The sequence below is a fragment of the Cupressus sempervirens genome, chromosome 8 (genome assembly GCF_028749045.1).
Source record: "Cupressus sempervirens isolate cs-2001-9-10 chromosome 8, ASM2874904v1, whole genome shotgun sequence".
NCBI lineage: Eukaryota > Viridiplantae > Streptophyta > Pinopsida > Cupressales > Cupressaceae > Cupressus > Cupressus sempervirens.
Window position 1 is genome coordinate 432,295,022 of NC_143125.1, and position 18,211 is coordinate 432,313,232.

The 18,211-nt window shown below is 33.7% G+C and overlaps 1 pseudogene; it reads left to right on the forward strand.

The window, feature by feature from the left end:
* Window positions 1-1,460: 1,460 nt before the first annotated feature.
* LOC149543086 (uncharacterized) lies at window positions 1,461-9,647 on the forward strand (annotated as a pseudogene).
* Window positions 9,648-18,211: the final 8,564 nt, after the last annotated feature.

The window sequence follows — 18,211 nt, forward strand, 5'->3', positions numbered from 1 at the left end:
ATTATATGTAGACAGAGGTACTTGCTTGGCTTTCTTATTTCTTCTCTGAATGCTACAATGAATCATCGATATAGAAAATTTTGCAATTTCACTAGGCAGAAAAATAGGTTCTTCAATAGGTCTTGGCTCTAGAAAATCAAAAAATATATTCGTATGAGGAAATTCTTAACTATCTACACTATGTTCCTTATTTTATTTTGCACAAGGAGCTTTAATTTACATAAATGGGTTGCAGAGAAAAAATAGAGTGGCATTCCCCTTCGAATTTGAAAACAAGTCGTCAGTTTTAGAAAATTTGACGATTAAGAAATAAAATCCTTTCTGACTTGGTTTAAAGCTTCCTAGTTGGTAGTCAATCCAATTGAGTTTTACCATGTGGGCCAATTCCTTCCTCGCTGGCAACTTTCATAGCAATCATTTATGTATTTGAACATGTGTTAGGTTATCGCTATGTTACCAAGGATAAAAACCTTGCAACTCTCGTTGGCAACATAGTATGATTGCATATTATGTTATGTGCTTGCATATTATGTTGGCTAATGACTGATTCTTACATTTAAAATATTAAAGAATCTGTTCGACATTTTTCATGCTAAATTTTTTCATAATATCTTTTCTAAGGATTGCTATCTGAAAGTGACCCCTTCACACAAGTCCTCGTGGTTGTTATCTATAACTATTATTCAACAAAACTTACTGAACATAAATACAAAGCTTTACCTTATTATAAATAGTATAGCTAATGACTAATTCTTAGATTTAAAATATTAAAGAATCTATTCGACATTTTTCATGCTAAATTTTTTGATAGTATCTTTTTTAAGGATTGATATCTGAAAGTGACCCCTTCACAAAAGTCCATACAAGTCTTGGTGGTTGTTATCTATAACTATTATTCGACAAAACTTACTGAAGATAAATATAAAGCTTTACCTTATTTTAAATAGTATAGCTAATGACTGATTCTTAGATTTAGAATATTAAAGAATTTTTCGACTTTTTTCACACTAATTTTTTTCATAGTATCTTTTTTAAGGATTGCTATCTGAAACTGACCCCTTCACACAAGTCTAAATTTTTTCATATATCTTTTTTAAGGACGGCCATCTTAAAGTGATCCCTTCACACTAAGTCTTAGTTGTTGCTTTGTATAATTTATTATTCATCAAATTTTCTTTGTTTTCACACCTAAATTTTATATTTCTGCTTCTTTTCTTTTCAACCATAGAAACTCTGAGAATCCAAAATAATTCTCTCTCAATAAGATGAGAATAAAAGTGTCTGTAGAAAACCTTGCTATACTTCGTCCAGAATAGCCATCAATAACTATTTTTAATACTCAATAACTTTGATTCCCAAGCTAGTTTTCTTCTTGTTCTGCAGACGGACTTATTCATAAGTGCGGTTGGATTACTTGTTTAGAAGTTAGAGGTACGCTCATGAGTGGGAGTGGGAACATGTTGATGGAAATGATGCGCTTAGCAATTGCTGTGGCCTTGATCACATTGATCTCTGCCACCACAATACCAATTCCCAACACGTCCTCTTCTCCTCATGTCTTTGCTTCACATAGCCCTCCCATGGATGGCATTTCTTCTGCCGTGATGAAAGATCGTGTGCTACTCGATCAGCATGTTTCTGACAAGAGGGACTTGGAAGCCTTGCTTTCTTTCAGAGACAGCATTACTGCCGATCCTGTGGCTTCACTTTCCAGCTGGACTTCTGCCAATTCGGAATATATGTGCTCGTGGAATGGCGTTCGGTGCAGAAAGAATACAAACAGAGTGGTGGCCATCGTTCTCCCCTGTCAACGTAAATTAATTACATCGCAAGGCATGGTCAGCACCGACCAAGATGCTTCCAGAGGCATGTGCGGCCATCCCTCCAACTGACAACTACTCACATTAATAATACACCAAAAACTACTTTTGGAAATTTCTGTACATTTATTACATTTGTTGTTATAAATAGACTTGCTGGGCCTGGAGTTTTCAGCACTCACTTCTTGAGTATTCTGCTGTGTAATTTTACTCTGTGTTTTTCATGGTATCAGAGCTGCTGAGTGTAAAAACCTGAGAGAACTCTTGCAACGTGAGTTGAGAGTTGTAAGTGCAGGTTTGAGAACGATTGTTGTGAGAAGACTGTCCATACAGAAGCTGCTGAATATAAAATCATCATTTGCTAGTTGGTTATTGAAGCAAGGAGTTGAAGGTTTGAAGAAGATAAATGAGAGAAGGCTTCCCCTGTGCAAAGCAAGATGAGAGCAAGGAACTGTTGATAGAAAGCTACCCCAAGGAGTTGTTAGAAATCTGCAACTTGCAACAATACTAAAAGTAAGTTTTTTTTCTCTGACTGAATGTGGTGATGGATTTCTCTGTCTAAATGTGGTGACAAATCTGTAGTAGCGCAGCTAAAGTATTCTTGTTTTTCATATGTGAAAGGCTTGTATATGATGGACAAGGTATCCATGAAAGAAAAATTTGAGATATGAAACTTGTGAGGGGCATGTTGTTTTATATTGTTATTTGCAAAGCCTTTATAGTTTTTATATTGAATTGGTGGTGTTTTCTTTTAAAAGAAATATTTGAGAAAAGTGAGAGTATCTTTGAAAGATATAAATTGTATATGCCTCAAGGTGTGTGGAGATATTGAAGATTTATTGTGAAGAGATTGATAAGAATAGAAAGTGGTAATTTTGTTTAGAAAAGAAAAGTTTGATAAAGTTATTATAAGTCCTTGTTTGATAGGTTCTTAAGAAGGCCAATATCAAGGTGTGGTCTTTGACAGATGCTTGATGCTTATGTGATTGTGTGCATGTGTGTTGGTAATTGATTGAAATCTAACTATGGCTGGTGAGATGTCTAATCTTGTGGTTAGTGAAAAATTGGATGGTTCAAATTATGCTAATTGGAAATGTGAGATGGAGTTAATTTTACAAATGAAAGATTTATGGGAACTAGTCACAGAAAAAGAACCTGAGGATCAAGATAAATTTAATAAATGGAATAAAAAGGATATAAATGCACGTGCTACACTTTTGTGGCAAATTAGTCCAGGGATTAGGCCTCATGTTCAAGGTTTAAAAACAACAAAGGCAATATGGGAAACTTTACAAACAATGTATGAAAGAACAAGTAAGTTAAAAGCAATGGATATTAAGAGGCAATTAACTCATTTGAAAATGAAAGAAGAAGATAGCATGAATGATCATATTGCTAGATTGAAAAACTTAAGAAATTAGCTTGCAATGATGAAGGTTGAGTATGAAGATGATGAAATCATAGAATTTTTAATTGAAAGTCTTCCAGAGGAGTATAATAATTTCATTCGCACTTTAGAATTAACTGACAAATTTGAAAATATAAAATTGCAAGAAGTCTATGGTGCTTTGTTAAATGAAGAAGAAAGGCTTCACAAGTTTACAAGTGAGTCTAGCAAGAGTTAAGCATTTGTAGCTAGAGGGAAATACAAGTATTATAATCAAGAAAGAACATATCAAAATCAAAAACCTAATCAAGGGAATCAATATAGAAAGAATCAAAGAAAATGGTTACAACAAAGAGATAATCAAAATAGGCAAAATTATCAAAGGCCACAAAATGAAGGGAGAAATTACAATAATAATCTCAAAGGAGCAAATACTATCAAATGTTTCAAGTGTGGAAAAGAGGGGCATAAAAGTGATCAATGTTTTAAGAAATGGCAAAAGAGATTTAATCAAAGAAGGCAATCAAATTTTGTTCAAGAAGAGGGTGATCATCATATAATGATAGCTTCTTTGGCTGCTCAAGGTGATTCAAGTAATGCATGGTATATTGATTCGGGAGCTAGCCAACATCTAACTCACAACAAAAATATCTTTAGCTCTTTAGAAGCAACAAAAGGTGCAAAAATATTTCTTGGTGATGATAGTTCACATGACATAGAAGGAATAGATACAATTTTAATGAAAGGTAATGATGGTAAAAATTTGGAAATAACTAATGTGAATTTTGTACCTAGGTTGGCCAAAAATCTTCTATTGGTGAGTCAAATAACTCAACATGGATATAAGGTGGAATTTTATTCAGATAAGTGTTTAATCAAGAATATTAATGATGGATACAAAATAGTTGCTAGAGGAGTTGAGAATGATGGATTATATAAATTTCAAGCTAGTGTTGCTAAGAAGGCTTATATCACTACAAGATCATCCTTAAGTGAGTTATGGCATCTAAAGGTATGGTCATTTAAATTATCAAAGTTTGGCTATGCTTTCAAAGATGAATATGGTTGATGGATTACCCTGGATAAAATTAAATACAAATGTGTGTGAAGGATGCATGGTTGGTAAACAACATAGAGACACTTTTGAGAGGTCTATATGGAGAGCAAAAAGAAGTCTAGAACTTATCCATAGTGATTTGTGTGGTCCTATGAATCCAACATCAAAGGGAGGAGCTAGGTATATCTTGGCATTCATTGATGATTTTTCAAAGAAAATTTGGGTTTATTTCTTGAAACAAAAGGATGAAGTGTTTAACAAATTTGAAATATTTAAAGCTCTTGTGGGAAATGAAAGTGGAAATAAGATCAAGAGAATTAGAACTGACAATGGTGGAGAATATGTAAACAATAGGTTCAAATCATTTTGTGATCATCATGGGATCAAAAGAGAGGTGACTAATAGATATACTCCTCAACAAAATGGTATTGCTGAAAGGAAGAATAGGACTTTAGTGGAAATGGCACGTTGTATGCTACAATCTAAGAATCTTCCTTTGTTTCTATGGGCTGAAGCTATTAATACTGCATCTCATGTTTTGAATAGATCTCTCACAAATGTTTTGCAAAACATTACTCCTGAAGAAGCTTGGAGTGGAAGAAAACCTAATGTTAAGTATTTTAGAGTGTTTGGATGTGAAGCCTATGCCCATGTGCCAGATGAGATTAGAGAAAAGAAATTTGATAAGAAATGCATTAAGTGCATCTTTTTGGGGTATGATGACCAAAGGAAAGGATATAGGTTATATGATCCTAGTGTGGAAGATGTGTTTACAAGTAGGGATGTCAAGTTTAATGAAGGGTTTGATGATATGCCAATATCCACTCCTATTCCACATGTGGCCATTGAGAATCATGAAGATCCTAATAATTTTGAAAGTGGTGAAAGTTCTAAGGAACCCTTTGACATGGATGAAGAATCTAGTTCTTCTCCAAAGACCAAGAGTATTCAAGAAATTTATCAAAGGACTCATCAAATTAATTATGCTTTGATGACCACCATAATGAAGACTAATGATCCTCAAACATATGAAGAGGCCAACGAAAAACATGAATGGGAAGAAGCTATGAAAAATGAGTATGATTCATTGATAAAGAACAACACTTGGGAATTGGTAGAGTTGCCAAAAGGTAAGAATGTGGTTAACAATAAGTGGGTATATAAGACCAAGTTCAAGTCAGATGGGAGTATTGAAAAACATAAGGCAAGACTAGTAGCCAAAGGGTATTCACAAAAAGAAGCGATTGATTACACAAAAACTTTTTCCCCAGTAGCAAAGATTAGTACTGTCAGAGTTATTATAGCATTAGCAGCTCATTTTAAGTGGCCTCTACACCAAATGGATGTTAAAAATGCATTTTTGAATGGTGAAATTGATGAAGAGATTTATATGACTCAGCCACAAGGATTTGAAATACAAGGGAAAGAACATTTGGTTTGCAAATTAAAGAAGTCTTTATATGGTCTCAAACAGGCTCCACGGGCTTGGTATGCTAGAATTGATGAATAATTTCAAATTCAAGGCTTCCATAATAGTCCACATGATCCAAATTTGTATGTGAAGGAATTTGCTAGTGGTGATATCATAATCATTGTGCTTTATGTTGATGATCTTATTATCACATGACATAGCATGGATAAAATTAGTAACATAAAGTTAAGCTTGCAAAATACATTTGAGATGACAGATCTTGGTTTTCTACACTATTTTCTTGGTATACAAGTATGGCAAAAGGATGATGGATTTTATCTTTCTCAAACTAAGTATGCAATAGACATATTGAAGAGGTTTCAAATGACAGATTGTAAAAGTGTATCTACTCCAATTGCTTCGGGGTTGAAATTAAGCAAGGACATGGAAGGTGAAGATGTTGATCCTACCTTATATAGGCAATTGGTTGGTAGTCTTGTATATTTAACACACACTCGTTCTGATATTTCTTTTGCAATTAGTGTGGTTTCCAGATTTTTGAGCTCACCTAAAGTCCCACATTGGATAGCTGCTAAAAGAATACTAAGATATGTGAAAGGGACTTTAACGATGGGCATCTATTATTGATTTCATGCAGATATTTCCCTTATTGGCTATTCAGATTCTGATTGGGCAGGATGCATGGATGATCGTAAGTCCACTACAGGTTATGTTGTCTATCTTGGTGCAGGTCTTGTTTCTTGGTGCATTAAAAAGTAGTCTACCATAGCTCTATCCACTACAGAAGCTAAATATACTACAGCAAATGAAGCAGCAAAAGACATCACTTGGCTACGAGCTATCTTATCAGTCCTTAGGCAACATCATGCAGGGCCTTCTCTACTTCATTGTGACAATCAAAGTGCCATATCATTGTCTAAGAATCCAGTGTTCCATGCTCGCACCAAACATATTGAAGTCTATCATCATTATATCAGACATCTTCTCCAACAACAGGTGATTCATCTTCAATATTGCAAGACAGAGGACCAGATTGCTGACTTATTCACCAAGGCTTTAAGTGAAGCCAAGTTTGTATCTCTTCGACATCTTTTGGGCTTAAGAGCAGTGACATAATTGTCTCATGGTTGTCATTTAGGGGGGATTCTTATGAATTCCAACCATTGTATTTAGGAGATAACAGATTGTAAATGGGTACCTAACAAGGCCTTAGGCTAGGACCCATCATATGTAGATTATGGGGGGATATTTAGATAGTAGATATTTAGTATAGCTATTGTAATTAATTCAGAGGGGATGTCAACGTAAATTAATTACATTGCAAGGCATGGTCAGCACCGACCAAGATGCTTCCAGAGGCATGTGCGGCCATCCCTCCAACTGCCAACTACTCACATTAATAATACACCAAAAACCACTTCTGGAGATTTCTGTACATCTATTACATTTGTTGTTATAAATAGACTTGCTGGGCCTAGAGTTTTCAGCGCTCACTTCCTGAGTATTCTGCTGTGTAATTTTACTCTGTGTTTTTCATCCCCAAGTTGGGATTAGAAGGTACCATTTCTCCATCCATAGGGAACCTCTCCTTGCTTGGCGTTTTGAATCTTTCCAACAACTCTTTCAGCGGAGGGATTCCACCTCAGCTTGGCCGACTCAAATCGTTGAGAATTCTCGACCTCAAATCAAACTTCCTGATGGGCACCATCCCCACATCTCTTGCCAATTGCACGCACCTTCAGTGGATCAGACTTTCGAAAAATAACTTGACGGGGAGGATACCTGCAAAATTCGGTGGTCTCGGCAGTTTACAGCATCTTTTCCTGTCCTACAATTATCTGAGTGGAGGCATTCCTGTTTCCCTGGGCAACTGCACCTCTCTTCTTGATTTGTCACTTGGCCTTAACAGTCTCACAGGTACACACACTCCTCTTTACACTCGAGGTAACATCCCCATATCCTCCTTCTATGGCTAATTGTTTTCAGCTATACTTAACTGCTTGTGGTCGTAACAACTTGACAGGAAGTATTCCATCCGAGTTTGGGAGGCTTAATAAATTGCAGTACATTTCTCTGAACGACAACAAGCTGAAGACCCAAATCCCTCCAGCTCTGGGTAATTGCTCATATCTCCAGGTTTTGTTTATTGGGAATGCCAAGCTATATGGCAATATACCGCCTGAACTAGGAAATCTGAAACAGCTATTCCAACTATCACTGTATGGCCCGGGCAATCTTACAGGTACCATCCCTCCAGAAATAGGAAACTGTAGCAGTCTTGAGTGGCTTGATGTTGGAACGAACCTTATTGAGGGGCCATTTCCAATGAGTATTACCGCGCTTCCTCTCTCCACCCTTTCTTTGCTTGAAAACAAATTTGAAGAGCGACTACCACAAGGTATTTTCAACATGACCCTGTTGACACACCTTAGTCTTGGTTCAAATAAATTCAGCGGAAACATCCCCAAAGCTATTGGATTGCTCACCGAATTGGACCATTTGAATTTAGGTTCAAATAACTTGACAGGTTTGCTACCTGAAGAAATCACAAATCTGACCAAACTTGAGAATCTATATGTTGACACAAACAATATCACAGGAATGATTCCAAAGGCCATAGGGGATCTCCGATTGCTCAGAAATCTGTTTCTGTTTAAAAACAAATTAATTGGATCTATACCAGAAAGCATTGGTGAACTCAGGGATCTTACTCAGCTAGCCATCTACAGCAATAATGTTTCTGGGGCTATTCCTCAAAGCATTGGCGGTTTGACTTCACTCCAGAAGCTAGATGTATCTGACAATCAACTGGTGGGACAAATCCCAGAATCCATAGGCAACTGCAACTCCATAACAGATTTGGTATTGACTGACAATAATCTCTCTGGAAGAGTTCCAGCAACTATAGCAAACTGCACAAGCTTGAGGAGATTAAAGCTGTCTAGGAACTCATTCTATGGAGGTGTAGATATTAATTTTCCTCCGTCTCTAGAAATTCTGTCTGCATATTATAATAATTTTTCTGGGATCCTGCCTGCAACGTTGGCCAATTATAAGCAGCTCAAGCTTGTGGATTTCAGCAATAATAGATTAAGAGGCGAGCTCTCTTCACACCCACTTGCAAATTGTCAGGAGCTGAGGGTTCTGAGCCTTGGGTCCAATGAATTTGAGGGTCATATTCCTCCATGGATCACAAACCTTACCAGCTTGCAGGTGTTAGATCTGTCCAGCAATAAGTTCGTTGGAACAATTTCTCCTTCTCTTGATGGCCTAAAGGGATTTTCACAGCCCCAATCTTCTTCGCAGTCAGATGTTGTGAAGGGTAATACCCTGTATTAAGATATACCAGCTGTGATCAAAGGAAACGAGTACATTCTTCAATATGTCTTGGCAGCAAACACCATTTTAGACTTATCATATAACAATTTCACCGGAAATATTCCTCCCAGCATAGGGGATCTGATAAGCATGAGACTGCTGAATCTCTCTCGAAATCACCTGGAGGGTTCCATACCGGCTTCTTTGGGGCAAATATCAACCCTGGAGCAGTTGGACTTGTCTCACAATCATCTGAGTGGCAAGATACCAGAGGAATTGTCTAAGTTATTCCTATTGAGTTACTTCAATGTCTCTTTCAACGGTCTCTGTGGGAGAATCCCGGGAGGACCGCAGTTCGTGACGTTTGACAACACATCATACCAGGGAAACCCTCCGTGTTTGTGCGACAGTACTGGTTTCATCATGAGGAAGTGCGAGAAAAATGGAACATTGGTTAAATCTTCAGAAAAGGGAGTGCACAAGTCGGTGTGGAGCAGAATAGAGGAGCATGTGTCAATGGCGGGGACGGGGCTTGGCTATGCGACTGGATTTGGCGGAACAATGGTAGTCATTCTGTGCAAGGACAGGATTGGCCGAGAGGTCAGGGCCCTCAAACGAAGAGGCTTCAATTGACATCCACTGGGTACAAGCAGAATCAGATTCCTATGCGAGCATTGCGAGGATAGAGTTAGTGAACACTATGTTGTCCAAAATTGCAGTTTGTCTAAACATAGTATATGGTCGCTTTAGACTGACGTCTACTGGTATAGTTTCCTTTTCATATTATTATTACAGTTTAGTACAATATTCAATGGACGCAGTTAGTCTGAAATTATGAATAATTTATATCTGTTTACTTGTTCTTTCCTATGAAACATTATTTCATGTAAAAAACAACAATGTAAGTATAAATCTTGGCCTTGTTTTCTTCTCTTGATGATCACAACTTCTTATCACTTCTCTCTTGTTTAACATTTCAATATCGATCAAATGTTCAAGATGAATGCAAGTTGGAATCGGTGTATACTCTCTATTGTTGTAAGTTTATATTTTTAGGCACATTAGCAAACATTGGTATTCTTGCAGCCTTCATTAGCTAAGAAGAATTTGAACCTTATTCAATGTAGATCATGGTTGACGTGCCAACATTTAAAACTTTTTCATTATTACATCCAGCAGAAAGTTTGATTGCATATGCTAATGGAAACAATTACAAAACTTATGTTCATATGTTTTCAATTGAATAAAATTTATAAATTCATTTTTTAAAAAAATTTAAAAATAAAATAAAGAGTTATTAAAGAATTAAAGAAGCGGAGATAATTAGATTAAATTATATTTGAATATATTGTATTTTAATACAAGAAATGTTGATAATGTATTTAGATCTATCTATTATAAAGAAGGATTATTAAATCAATAGATCAAAATTCTAAAACGAATTAAAATTTCAATTGCTAGTATCTCTTTAATATATTAAATATTTAGTTTTTCCTCTTTTGATTGGTAATTATATTTTTTAGATTTTTTAAAATAGAATTAATTAATATAAATTTTCTTTTTAACAATAGTTTCTAAATCTTTTCACTTTCTTAAATCAATATTTAAGTGTGCTATCTAAAAGTAAAAAATTAAAATAACATATGAAGAACAAATAAGACAATGCTATAAAATTTAAAATATATTTTTTAACTTTATATAATTGAATTACATAAAATAATTCTTGATTATGTTAAAAATATTAATGTGATCAGATTTCCACAATCCATCATAGTTATGTAAATTAGTTTCTAGATTAGATTGTGTGGAGATCTTTACCATCAACGTTTTGAATCACACTACGTGATCCATCATCAGGATGAGAGAGCAAGAGATGTCAAACTTCTCTTGCTCTCTCATCCTGATGATGGATCACATAGTGTGATCCGAAACATTGATGGTAAAAATCTCCACACAATCTAATCCAGAAACTGATTTACATAACTATGTTTAAAATATTTTTCTAGTTTAACAAGTGTCAATATTATAATACAAATTTGCAAAAAATCTACATAAGATAATTTCTTTCATTTTATTATATATAATCTTTATAAAATTTGAAATTATTATATAAAATAAAATAGTTCTGTTATAAATAAATGATAAGAATAGTATCATTATTTTTACTAAAAATGTAGTAAGAGGGTGCTGACCCATGGTACAAATAGAAGATACTAGACACTATTAAACAACATATTAACAACACGTAGTACAAGACATCCAATAAAAATAATAACTAATGTCTACCTCCATAAAAAAAGAAAGGTCAAAATGCAACAAACCCGCCAACCATGGTCTGTACATCTCAGAATTAGCATGGGGCAAGCCCCCATACTAGTTGCCTTCTTAACATAAAAATAAGAACAAAGGACCCAGGTGAGCTCTTGAAAACTAACAACAACTACCCCATTATACGAAGATAAGAAACAAAGAGAGGAAGACAACCATGTCCTCAGAAAGCACAAAAACCAACCTCAGGAAATGGGTAGCTAATTCTTCATTCATCCTCATAGCCATAGGTCAAAATTCTCAAAGATCTTTCACCAATATGTATTTTGCATTCTCACCTCAATAGAAAAGGGATCCACCTTAATAGAAGAAGTGGGGAAAGAAAATACTTTACCCTAAACCAGCTAAAACCATGGGAGAGAACAATCCTCTACCCACTAGCCTTTCCCACAACACTCCCTTCCACCTCAATAGAAAGAGATCCCACCTTAATAGGGAAGATGGTGAGGCATAAAATCTTAGAACAAGTCATCTATTGAAGTCATCCCACTCTCCACCCAAGGACATAAGGAGAGGGAAAGTCCTTCCCACCATTAGTTTCCCCCACCCAACAAGTCACCACCATAAGAGGTGATAACACAACCTCAATATGACTTGAGAATAGAAGGGACAGTAATGAAAAAAAAAATCAATCAAACTAAAAGACCTCCATAGGCATCCAAGGGAACAAATGAGAAACTTCATCACCATATAGAACTTCTAGAAATGAAGTTCATCAAAGAGCTGAGAATCCACCATAAGATCAAAACAAGAAGGCACTAGCCTCCAACATAGGAGAAACCCTTACAAGAGAGATTTTCCATTAACTAAAAATACCAAATAGCCAAGGACGGTCCTTGAGAATTTCTAGAATCTACCTAACAAAGATGACCATAAAAAAAACAACCCTTTAAGAAACAAAGAAAAATGTATCCCTAATCTCCCCATAATAAACACACCATGACAAATAAGGGATATCACAACATCAAGAGAAATATTGCAACCTTGCTACAAGAGAAAAGCCCCCAAACCTAGGGAGTCTCATAATCAACGAATCTAGTCTAACTACATCTAAGGGGTGGAGGGAGCTCTAGATAGGACTTAGCCACATAAGAGCCAAAGCTAAAAGGGATGACATAAAGGAAGAAACAAAAAATATCATCCAAAATAATGCCATCGAACTCCCAAATAAGGAAAAACTTACAAACAATGAGGTCCAATCTGGTCGAGTCATACCCATAAGAAAAAAGGGCTAAATCGGGGATATATGCCCACTACCTAAAAGAAATAACTACTCTAAAAAAATAGAGCTTCTTTAGCCAAAGTAAACCAAATCCCCTAGTTGTAGAGGAACTACAAACCTCCGTCTCCACTAGATCAAATAGAACTAATCTTTGGCCTAACCCATCAAACCAAAGGGGAGAAAGGCCCCTCTAGTTAGCAAGGCCCTAGACAATAGGATATCTATAGTCAACACTAAAACCCACACTGCATGAAGCCCTAGCAACCATCAACTACTCCATACCATACCCAATAGAGTGGATCCTAGACCTATCTGCATCAAATCCATTGATTCCCACATGATATTATAGGGACCAACCAATAAGTATGCAACAAGCTCATTAGAATCATCTCCCTCATCCTCTCCCACCTGCTCAAAGTTCAATATACCTTCTCTACTCTTCTTCCCGCTTAACACCATCAAAATATCATTTAATTTTAATTTGTAAGAATACTTTTTCATTATGTATAATTTAATTACTTCAAATAAATTAAGATTACATTACAAATATATTTTTATTATTACAAATATCAATATTGTAACAAAATTTCTATTCAAAATATCTATACAAGAGTGCTTTCATTTTATATATATTATCTTGTATGAAAATATTAAGTATTTTATAAAATTAGTATTTGTTGGGTTGATCAATAAATTACATCAGGTTGTTTTAATACAAACAAGATAGTAAATAGTAAATCAATATATAATCTATCATTATCTGATATGTTAAATGATATAGGGTTGATGGTATATTAATAAGAAATATTTTGAATCCCATTTCTCTAAGTATTGAAAAAGTCTAAAGGTTGGATAATAATCATCATTATTATTATTACAAAAGGGTCATGCTTGGATGTCAGGTGTACCTTCAGTGGTGGGGAGTTGACTTCTTCTACTTCATCAAATATGCCAAAGGATTTGGTATTTCTATAGTCTTCTGGACCCAGGGTTCCTAGAAAAGGACTGGGTGTGGCTGACCCTAAACCAAGCTAGATAGGCATTTTGGTGGGAATAGATTCCGGGCCCACACTTGAGGTTATCCCCACTTTTTTGCATGAGGACTCTATTCTAGAGATTTCATTACTGGACATGGTTATGGAAAATGTTTCCAGAAGCTTTTCACTAAGCCTTGTTGGAAGATTTTAATGCTATAGACATACCATAGAGATGATTAGGAAATGTATCTCTAACAAGTGGAGGTTAAGAGGATCAATCATGGTCGCTACCATGGCAAGGGAAATGTTCCTTTTTAAATTCACAACTAAAGAGGATATGAAGCAGGTTTTGGTGTGTTCCTGGAGATTGGGGAAACACAACCTGGTTGTGGCTAAATAGAAGCCTAGTTTCAATCCTGGTGTTGATTTGTAGAGAATCGCTCTAGTTTAGATTTGCCTCCCAAGTTTTTTCAAATGTTGCTTAGTTGTACTTTCAAGCATCATGTGGTCAGATGATTCAATTTCTCTAAAAAGAGAGTCTTCATCAAATTTCCCAACTGTAAACCATATTTTCTAAATGTCATACTACTTTCTAAAACTTCAACATGATCTTCTGAACAACTTCAATCAATGGATCTTCAATTGGTGGCTCTATATCACCTTTTTTCCATCCTTCCTTCTAGTCATCTCTTACTCAATCATATCATTTTTCTCTTTTCTCTTTATTCCCCATTGCACAAAAACCTGAATAGAGAGCTTGAAATCACTTGCATACAAAAGACTTCCAAATTCAATTACATAAAGAATAGTAGATCATAGACAATTTAGAAAAAGTTTTCAATTTTAGAAACTTATTTATTTGACCATCTGTAAGACTAGAAAATCTTAAGACTATAACTAGTTGCATTAAAGCATTGCTAAATTTAAATTAAGCAATTTATTAAACATATTAGATAATTTAACTATTTAATAACTTTAATAGTTTTCATACTTTTTTAAAATATTGAAATTAATTCTTATAATTAATTTAAATTAGATTAATTAATTAATTTAAAATAAACAATAAATTTAATTAATTGATTTCAATACATAAATAATTTAAAAAATCCATTTTCCAAATATTTCTACAATAAAATTGATTTAATTCAATAAAACTTAACTTTTTGAATAGTACAAATGCAAATTGATTAAAACACACAAATTTTATAAATTAAAATTTACCTTTAAAATGAAAAACTTATTTTATTGTTTAAACCAAATTCAAATTTTAGGCTTGTGCATGTGACCTGTGCGGGTGACTTTTGGGTCATGCCAATTCGGCCAGATGGGGTCTGACTAGATTGAATCCAATCGAAATTGTCTGTGTGTCATCCAATGTGGCATTTTTTGTCATGTTTTTTACAATTATGAAGAACTTAACACTTTGGAGGTCAATTTCATCATCAAAATCAGGGTTTCAAATGAAAACAAAAAATACCACTAGATAGAACTTGTAGTCAGAATTATGCCAATATAATTTTTTTTATAGGTGACACAATATCGATTACAATAATTGTAAAATAATACAAGTAGGTATTCCAATATTGAAAATGATGCACATTTGAAAAAAATATAAAAAATTAGTAGATGGTACCAAAAAAAAAAGAAGTGATGAAATGTTCTAGAGGAGAGAATACTCTTCGATAATATATAACATTTGTAATGGTTAACATGGATTTACTAGGGAAAAGATGGTGGGAATGAAAAACTATTAAATTATGAAAAGTTCAACTTAAAATAGCTATAATAGACAAAATATATAATATTTGTCAATTTTTTTTTATAGCTCTAGGTAAATATGTCATTAACAACATACTTCAAATTTAGATGGAAAAACATGTATTTACAATTATTTTTGTGGTGGGAACTACAACCCCTGATTTGTTGAATTTTTTACACTGTCAAAAAAGGTCATTGAAAATTATAAAAACATACTATTTTTATTTTGAATTTTTATTTTAAAATAACAAACATAAACTCGATCATTATATACGCATTTCATCAATTTACACCTAGTTAAAATTCAAAATAGAAATATAACTTTTACATTGTTGAAGTTAACAACCTTTTTGATGTTAGCCTTTTGCTTTGTAAAAGGGTGACACTTGTGTGTACTTTTACCCTCATATGACTTGTCTATTCATTAATATAATGATAATTAATTATATCTATGCCTGTGTGTGTCATTAATCATTATATTAATTTCTATAATATAATAATACTTAGATATATATAACTTATATCTCTTATATAATGAGCATATAGATATAGATTATATTTCATATATATATATATATATATATAGACTTATATGTTTATCTAAATGAGGCTACAAAAGATCAATATTAACTTGGCAAGACCAGGAATATCTTTGATCATATCCATCACTTAGATTTCATCTCATGATGTCAACAGTAATGGTCTCCTAAATGCTGAGTTGCAAGATATTCACCACATACTATAAACAATGGTCTCCTAAACATCAAGTCATGTGATATTTAAAAAGTACTTAATGAAATGACATCCTAAACATCACTTTGCATAACATTCACCTTCTACTCAAAATATGCATAGGGTATGTAAACATGCATTCTCATAATGCTTACCATATGAATATCCATGGTCTATTTAAGGAACTTAATCTAGCATGCAAGTTATCATTTATCATAATCTTCTTACAAACCATCAATTGTCCATCACAATAAAAGGTCATGGTCTATTTAAGGAACTTAATCTACCATGCAAGTTACAATCTATCACAATCTATTTTAGGCATCATAAAAATGTCGATAACAATAGATGATTAAATTATTGCAAGATTATTACCTTCCAATAACTTCTACACAAGTGATAATCATTTGGAAGTTGCCACTTCCTCATTATGTACACAAGGGGTAGGGCCATCAAAATGTAGTCACTTACATTAATTTTCAGATTCCCTTTGAATATCAATCATCTAAGTTCCTCATCCAAAGTTTTGATTGAAGAAGTACCCGACTCCCTCTAAGTTTGATACCAATCTCCCTTTTCTTTCAAGAACAATCTTAGAGAGAAAAAAACAAGGCAAATAGCTCTTTATAGTATGTATTGAAAATAATAAGATAAGAGGTAGACTAATACAATACTCAAGGATAATAAATATTTCTACATATTAAGGTCATTCCAATAAATATAAAATAAATGTCTAATGTATTTAATTATTTTGTTAGATTTGAGTATTTATTAAAGATTATTGCTTTATATTGAAATATATATATATATATATATATATATATATATATATATATATATATATATATATATATATATATATATATATATAGTACGACCCATATTGATAATTTCATATCCCATGATAATCTATTAAACATCAAGGGGAATAATCATACCTTATACTTACATTAATAGTCAAATGGGGCATTAACTCTTCACATTCTACACATATCCAAAGATTAGTAGTATTTAATGTTTTGATGTCTTTATTATTAGCATTTTTGTTACTTATAATTTGGCTTCTCTTCTATTTTTTGCCAATGTGGATATGTGATTGTCCACCTAATCCCTATCACATTGCCCTTTTGTCCTTTTTCATTAATGTTATTTCTTTTATGACCTTCCTTGTCATGTAGTAGTCTGACATTTTTTCTATCATGCCTTCTCACGTGGACTAGATTTTTTCATTTTTTTTCACATATAATTTTGTGTTATTTGATGACATCTCTCCATCCTTATTTTGACCACCTTGTTAGAGTCATGTGAGCCAATGAAAAAAAATCAAAGGATGTAAAATAGTTAAGATTGGTTCCCTAATATTTCACTAAGTAGAACAATTTTATGACCATCTTGCACCATTCAACGAAAGCATACCCATTAATGATTGTTGATCCTCTCTTCCATAGAACTGAAATGCTCTACTAAATAAAATTTCATTCATTACTTATAGCTAAGCAAGATTCACACGAATGTTGCTAAGGTAATTTAGAGGCATTAATTGTATCTATAGAATTGATGATTAACAATCCTAAGGGATGCTATCTATACACCATATTGCCTCTTTTTTCTTTTGTGACCATTTACAAAATCATCAATTTTGAAGGACCCTTGTATAGCTAGTGTAGTTTTTTGTAAATCACTAATCACTGCTTGAATGTCATCTTGTATGTTTACATTTTTGAATGTTGACCTCTTTCAACTTAATATAACTGCATATTTATAATGAATCAAAAACCAATTCCTTCAACATCTATGGACAAGCCAAGAACATAAATCCTTTATTATATGGTGAACTTTCCACCTTGGTATTGGAATGGATGTAGTAGAAAAATATTTTTCCTTTTTGTTTAATTAACAACAAGCAGATAAAGTAACTTCCATGGTCATGCTATGCCTTAACTAATGAAGGCTTGGACTTGAAAATTTACACATTTGCTAAAGCAAAGATTTTTCTTTCAAATAAACTGTACACACCAAACAAGTTTCATGAGGTTGTTTTTTTCATCAATATAAAAATGAGCTTATGAATTTTCTCTGACTCTGATACTATGTTGGAGTAATAGGATAGCTACAAGCGTATTAACATTACGTCTTTCGTAAATTTTTTCCAAAGGAAATAACCTAGTATATTTATATCT